Genomic DNA, 7,559 nt, shown 5'->3' on the forward strand with positions numbered 1-7,559 from the left:
TATCTCTCCTCTCTCCCCTCCTCCCCTCTCTCTTTTGTCCCTATATCTCTCCTCTCTCTTTTTCTCCCTATATCTCTCCTCTCCCCTCCCCCCCTCTCTCTTTTTCTCCCTATATCTCTCCTCTCTCTTTTTGTCCCTATATCTCTCCTCTCTTTTTCTCCCTATATCTCTCCTCTCTTCCCTCCTCCCCCCTCTCTTTTTCTCCCTATATCTCTCCTCTCCCCTCCTCCCCCTCTCTCTTTTTCTCCCTATATCTCTCCTCTCTTTTTTTCTCCATATATCTCTCCTCTCTCCCCTCCCCCTCTCTCTTTTTCTCCCTATATCTCTCCTCTCTTCCTCCTCCCCCTCTCTTTTTCTCCCTATATCTCTCCCTCTCTCCCCTCCCCCTCTCTCTTTTTCTCCCTATATCTCTCCTCTCTCCCCCCTCCTCCCCTCTCTCTTTTTCTCCCTATATCTCTCCTCTCTCTTTTTCTCCCTATATCTCTCCTCTCTCCCCTCCTCCCCCTCTCTCTTTTTCTCCCTATATCTCTCCTCTCTCTTTTTGTCCCTATATCTCTCCTCTCTCTTTTTCTCCCTATATCTCTCCTTTCTCCTTTTCTCCCTATATCTCTCCTTTCTCTTTTTCTCCCTATATCTCTCCTCTCTCTTTTTCTCCCTATATCTCTCCTCTCTCTTTTTCTCCTCTCTCCCCTCCTCCCCCTCTCTCTTTTTCTCCCTATATCTCTCCTCTCTCTTTTTCTCCCTATATGTCTCCTCTCTCCCCTCCTCCCCTCTCTCTTTTTGTCCCTATATCTCTCCTCTCTTTTTCTCCCTATATCTCTCTCTCTCCCCTCCTCCCCCTCTCTCTTTTTCTCCCTATATCTCTCCTCTCTCTTTTTGTCCCTATATCTCTCCTCTCTCTTTTTCTCCCTATATCTCTCCTCTCTTCCCTCCTCCCCCTCTCTCTTTTTCTCCCTATATCTCTCCTCTCTCCCCTCCTCCCCCTCTCTCTTTTTCTCCCTATATCTCTCCTCTCTCTTTTTCTCCATATATCTCTCCTCTCTCCCCTCCCCCTCTCTCTTTTTTCTCCCTATATCTCTCCTCTCTTCCCTCCTCCCCCTCTCTCTTTTTCTCCCTATATCTCTCCTCTCTCTCCCCTCCCCCTCTCTCTTTTTCTCCCTATATCTCTCCTCTCTCCCCTCCTCCCCCTCTCTCTTTTTCTCCCTATATCTCTCCTCTCTCTTTTTCTCCCTATATCTCTCCTCTCTCCCCTCCTCCCCCTCTCTCTTTTTTCTCCCTATATCTCTCCTCTCTCTTTTTGTCCCTATATCTCTCCTCTCTCTTTTTCTCCCTATATCTCTCCTCTCTCTTTTTCTCCCTATATCTCTCCTCTCTCCCCTCCTCCCCTCTCTCTTTTTGTCCCTATATCTCTCCTCTCTCTTTTTCTCCCTATATCTCTCCTCTCTCCCCCCCCCTCTCTCTTTTTCTCCCTATATCTCTCCTCTCTCCCCCCCCTCTCTCTTTTTCTCCCTATATCTCTCCTCTCTCCCCTCCCCCTCTCTTTTTCTCCCTATATCTCTCCTCTCTTTCCTCCTCCCCCTCTCTCTTTTTCTCCATATATCTCTCCTCTCTTTCCTCCTCCCCCCTCTCTTTTTCTCCCTATATCTCTCCTCCTCTCCCCTCCCCCTCTCTCTTTTTCTCCCTATATCTCTCCTCTCTCCCCCTCCCCCTCTCTCTTTTCTCCCTATATCTCTCCTCTCTTTCCTCCTCCCCCTCTCTCTTTTCTCCATATATCTCTCCTCTCTTTCCTCCTCCCCCTCTCTCTTTTTATCCATATATCTCTCCTCTCTCCCCTCCCCTCTCTCTTTTTCTCCATATATCTCTCCTCTCTCCCCTCCCCCTCTCTCTTTTTCTCCCTATATCTCTCCTCTCTCTCCTCCTCCCCCTCTCTCTTTTTCTCCCTATATCTCTCCTCTCTCTTTTTCTCCCTATATCTCTCTCCTCTCTTTTTCTCCCTCTATCTCTCCTCTCTCTTTTTCTCCATATATCTCTCCTCTCCCCTCCCCCTCTCTCTTTTTCTCCCTATATCTCCTCTCTTTCCTCCTCCCCCTCTCTTTTTCTCCCTATATCTCTCCTCTCTCTTTTTCTCCCTATATCTCTCCTCTCTCTTTTTCTCCCTCTATCTCTCCTCTCTCTTTTTCTCCATATATCTCTCCTCTCTCCCCTCCCCCTCTCTCTTTTTCTCCCTATATCTCTCCTCTCTTTCCTCCTCCCCCTCTCTCTTTTTCTCCCTATATCTCTCCTCTCTCTTTTCTCCCTCTATCTCTCACCTCTCTTTTTCTCCATATATCTCTCCTCTCTCCCCTCCCCCTCTCTCTTTTTCTCCCTATATCTCTCCTCTCTTTCCTCCTCCCCCTCTCTCTTTTTCTCCCTATATCTCTCCTCTCTTCCCTCCTCCCCCTCTCTCTTTTTCTCCCTATATCTCTCCTCTCTTCCTCCTCCCCTCTCTCTTTTTCTCCCTATATCTCTCCTCTCTCTTTTTCTCCCTATATCTCTCCTCTCTCTTTTTCTCCATATATCTCTCCTCTCTCCCCTCCCCCTCTCTCTTTTTCTCCCTATATCTCTCCTCTCTTTCCTCCTCCCCCTCTCTCTTTTTCTCCCTATATCTCTCCTCTCTTTCCTCCTCCCCCTCTCTCTTTTTCTCCCTATATCTCCCCTCTCTCCCCTCCTCCCCCTCTCTCTAAATTCAATTCAATTCAAGGGGCTTTATTGTCATGGGAAACATGTGTTAACGTTGCCAAAGCAAGTGAGGTAGATAATATAGAAAAGTGAAATAAACAATAAACATGAACAGTAAACATTACACTCACAGACGTTCCAAAAGAATAAAGACATTACAAATGTCATATTATGTATATATACAGTGTTGTAATGATGTACAAATGGTTAAAGTACAAAAGGGAAAATAAATAAGCATAAATATAGGTTGTATTTACAATGGTGTTTGTTCTTCACAGGTCACAAATCTTGCTGCTGTGATGGCACACTGTGGAACTTCACCCAGTAGATATGGGAGTTTATCAGAATCTGTTTTTTTTCTTTGTGGATCTGCGTAATCTGAGGGAAATATATGTCTCTAATATGGTCATACATTGGGCAGGAGGTTAGGAAGTGCAGCTTAAGTTTGGGTCAGTCACGGTGGTCAGGTATTCTGCCACTGTGTACTCTCTGTTTAGGGCCAAATAGCATTCTAGTTTGCTCTGTTTTTTTTTGTTAATTCTTTCCAACGTGTCAAGTAACTATCTTTTTGTTTTCTCGTGATTTGTTTGGGTCTAATTGTGTTGCTGACTCTATCGCCCTCTTCCCCCTAGGTAGTGTATCGTATCAGAGCAGTGGAGCAGCGCACCAGGTTGCTGGTCGTCGACAAAGAGACAGATGATTACCTGCGTAGTCACGGGCTGGCCTGCACAGAGGACCTCGCCGTTGAGATGGGCAATCTCTCTCCCGGCCCTCCCACTTCACCTCCCCTCAGCCTCCCCTGGAGCCCAGGGGGAAGTCCTCTCACCCTCACCCATACACATCCTCACTAAAGCACTCAAACACACCTCTGCCTCACCCAGAAGGACGGATACACGATCGCCGACGTCAAGCCTGATGATTGGCACCAAGAAAAGGGTAGGTGATGTGGTAGGGTAGATGGTATCTATTCAGTGGGGATACTTGGTCACTCTCTAAGCACACAAGCGCTGCTAGGCAGTCCCAGGTCGTTACCTCCCTCCGCTTGGCCCTCACCCTTATCTAATATCTAGTGAACCCAGTCCCAGGTCGTTACCTCCCTCCGCTTGGCCCTCACCCTTATCTAATATCTAGTGAACCCAGTCCCAGGTCGTTACCTCCCTCCGCTTGGCCCTCACCCTTATCTAATATCTAGTGAACCCAGTCCCAGGTCGTTATCTCCCTCCGCTTGGCCCTCACCCTTATCTAATATCTAGTGAACCCAGTCCCAGGTCGTTACCTCCCTCCGCTTGGCCCTCACCCTTATCTAATATCTAGTGAACCCAGTCCCAGGTCGTTATCTCCCTCCGCTTGGCCCTCACCCTTATCTAATATCTAGTGAACCCAGTCCCAGGTCGTTATCTCCCTCCGCTTGGCCCTCACCCTTATCTAATATCTAGTGAACCCAGTCCCAGGTCGTTACCTCCCTCCGCTTGGCCCTCACCCTTATCTAATATCTAGTGAACCCATTCCCAGGTCGTTACCTCCCTCCGCTTGGCCCTCACCCTTATCTAATATCTAGTGAACCCAGTCCCAGGTCGTTACCTCCTCCGCTTGGCCCTCACCCTTATCTAATATCTAGTGAACCCAGTCCCAGGTCGTTACCTCCCTCCGCTTGGCCCTCACCCTTATCTAACATCTAGTGAACCCAGTCCCAGGTCGTTATCTCCCTCCGCTTGGCCCTCACCCTTATCTAATATCTAGTGAACCCAGTCCCAGGTCGTTACCTCCCTCCGCTTGGCCCTCACCCTTATCTAATATCTAGTGAACCCAGTCCCAGGTCGTTACCTCCCTCCGCTTGGCCCTCACCCTTATCTAATATCTAGTGAACCCAGTCCCAGGTCGTTACCTCCCTCCGCTTGGCCCTCACCCTTATCTAATATCTAGTGAACCCAGTCCCAGGTCGTTACCTCCCTCCGCTTGGCCCTCACCCTTATCTAATATCTAGTGAACCCAGTCCCAGGTCGTTTGGCCCTCACCCTTCAATGTTTTCAGATCTGTAAGGTGGAAGCTGAACCTACTAGAACCCTTTAGGCACACTAACATCGAGGGGTTAGGGCCAAGGTGAAGGGATAGGGAACGATTTGTGGCTCAGTTGGTGCTTGCAATGCCAGGGCTGTGGGTTTGATTCCCATGGGGGGGCAGTATGCAAATTTATGGACACACTACTGTAACCACTCTGGATAAGTGTGTCTGCTAAATGTTTGTTTTTTAAAATTGGCTCACTATTATACCAGGGTTACAATAGTTAACCCTTCATTTTCAGTTCAGCTGTTCAGCTCCTAACTTGAATTGCAGGGTCTTTATCCACAAAGTGTGTAGGAGATGGAGTGCTGATCAAGTCCATGTAGTCTTATTCATTATAATCTAAAAGGCTAAACTGATCCTAGATCAGGTCCCCACCTGTCCATGTAGTCTTATTCATTATAATCTAAAAGGCTAAACTGATCCTAGATCAGGTCCCCACCTGTCCATGTCGTCTTATTCATTATAATCTAAAAGGCTAAACTGATCCTAGATCAGGTCCCCATCTGTCCATGTAGTCTTATTCATTATAATCTAAAAGGCTAAACTGATCCTAGATCAGGTCCCCACCTGTCCATGTAGTCTTATTCATTATAATCTAAAAGGCTAAACTGATCCTAGATCAGGTCCCCACCTGTCCATGTAGTCTTATTCATTATAATCTAAAAGGCTAAACTGATCCTAGATCAGGTCCCCACCTGTCCATGTCGTCTTATTCATTATAATCTAAAAGGCTAAACTGATCCTAGATCAGGTCCCCACCTGTCCATGTAGTCTTATTCATTATAATCTAAAAGGCTAAACTGATCTTAGATCAGGTCCCCACCTGTCCATGTAGTCTTATTCATTATAATCTAAAAGGCTAAACTGATCCTAGATCAGGTCCCCATCTGTCCATGTCGTCTTATTCATTATGATCTAAAAGGCTAAACTGATCCTAGATCAGGTCCCCACCTGTCCATGTAGTCTTATTCATTATGATCTAAAAGGCTAAACTGATCCTAGATCAGGTCCCCACCTGTCCATGTAGTCTTATTCATTATAATCTAAAAGGCTAAACTGATCCTAGATCAGGTCCCCACCTGTCCATGTAGTCTTATTCATTATAATCTAAAAGGCTAAACTGATCCTAGATCAGGTCCCCACCTGCCCATGTAGTCTTATTCATTATAATCTAAAAGGCTAAACTGATCCTAGATCAGGTCCCCACCTGTCCATGTCGTCTTATTCATTATAATCTAAAAGGTGAAACGTACCTCCTGAGTGGCGCAGCGGTTTTTAGGCATCACTACAGCCCCGGGTTCAATCCCAGGCTGTGTCACACCCGGCCGTGACCGGGAGACCCATGAGGCGCCGCACAATTGGCCCAGTGTCGTCCGGGTTAGGGGAGGGTTTGGCCGGCCGGGATTTCCTTGTCCCATCGCACTCTTGCAACCCCTTGTGGTGGGCAGGGCGCCTGCGAGCTGACTAAGGTCACCAGCTGTGCGGTGTTTCCTCCGACACGTTGGTGCGGCTGGCTTCCGGGGTAAACAAGCAGTGCGGCTTTGCAGGGTCGTGTTTCGGAGGACGCGTGGCTCTTGACCTTCGCCTCTCCCGAGTCCGTAGGGGAGTTGTAGCGATGGGACAAGACTGTAACTACCAATTGGGGAGAAAAATGGGTAAAAAGACAACAACAAAAACAAGATGAAACTGATCTTAGATCAGCACTCCTACTTTAAGACACTTGATGAATATGGGAATTCACTTTGTACTCAGAGGAGGAGAGTGAATTGGTCTGGAGAAACAGATGGTAAACTGGTCTGACCCAGTTGAGATAAATATAGACAGACAGACAGACATGAGAGGAGAGGAGAGGAGAGGAGAGGGAGGGGAGGGGAGGGGAGGGGAGGAGGGAATTGGAGAGGAGAGGAGAGGAGAGGAGAGGAGAGGAGAGGGGGAATTGGAGAGGAAAGGAAAGGAGAGGAGAGGAGAGGAGAGGAGAGGAGAGGAGAGGAGAGGAGAGGAGAGGAGAGGAGAGGAGAGGAGAGGAGAGGAGAGGAGAGGAGAGGAGAGGAGAGGAGAGGAGAGGAGAGGAGAGGAGGGAAAATGAGAGAAGAGGACAGTTGTTTTACCTGTCAGATAATCAGGATAAGACAGGCACCTGGTGGGCTGTGATTGGTTTAAATCCTACATACTGTGACCAGTGACTGAATTGGAATCTGTTTAAATCCTATCCATCTTACTAACCAGTGCTTCAATTAGACAGCTGGCTATTTCTGCTAGTGAATGAACGAGCAGCGAGGCGAGAGAGAGAGAGTAAGAGCAATGAGATATTGTTTGTGATTAATCGAGCTTCCGGCATATAGCTGTTATCTGTGTTGGTAAGGTGTTTTTTATTTGCAACCACACCACACACACACACACACACACACACACACACACACACACACACACACACACAGAGAGAGACACACACTCTCCCTATCATATTCTACCTCCCACTCTGCGTTCAAACACACCTGTGCTGTTGAGGAGAGATCAGAGTTAGAGGGAATTAGATCAGTTGTCAGGCATGGACCAGAGCAGGTCAGATACACACAGTCTGTCCATGGACCAGAGCAGGTCAGATACACACAGTCTGTCCATGGACCAGAGCAGGTCAGATACACACAGTCTGTCCATGGACCAGAGCAGGTCAGATACACAGTCTGTCCATGGACCAGAGCAGGTCAGATACACACAGTCTGTCCATGGACTAGAGCAGGTCAGATACACACAGTCTGTCCATGGACTAGAGCAGG

Source organism: Oncorhynchus masou, unplaced genomic scaffold (genome assembly GCF_036934945.1).
Source record: "Oncorhynchus masou masou isolate Uvic2021 unplaced genomic scaffold, UVic_Omas_1.1 unplaced_scaffold_877, whole genome shotgun sequence".
NCBI classification, from domain to species: domain Eukaryota; kingdom Metazoa; phylum Chordata; class Actinopteri; order Salmoniformes; family Salmonidae; genus Oncorhynchus; species Oncorhynchus masou.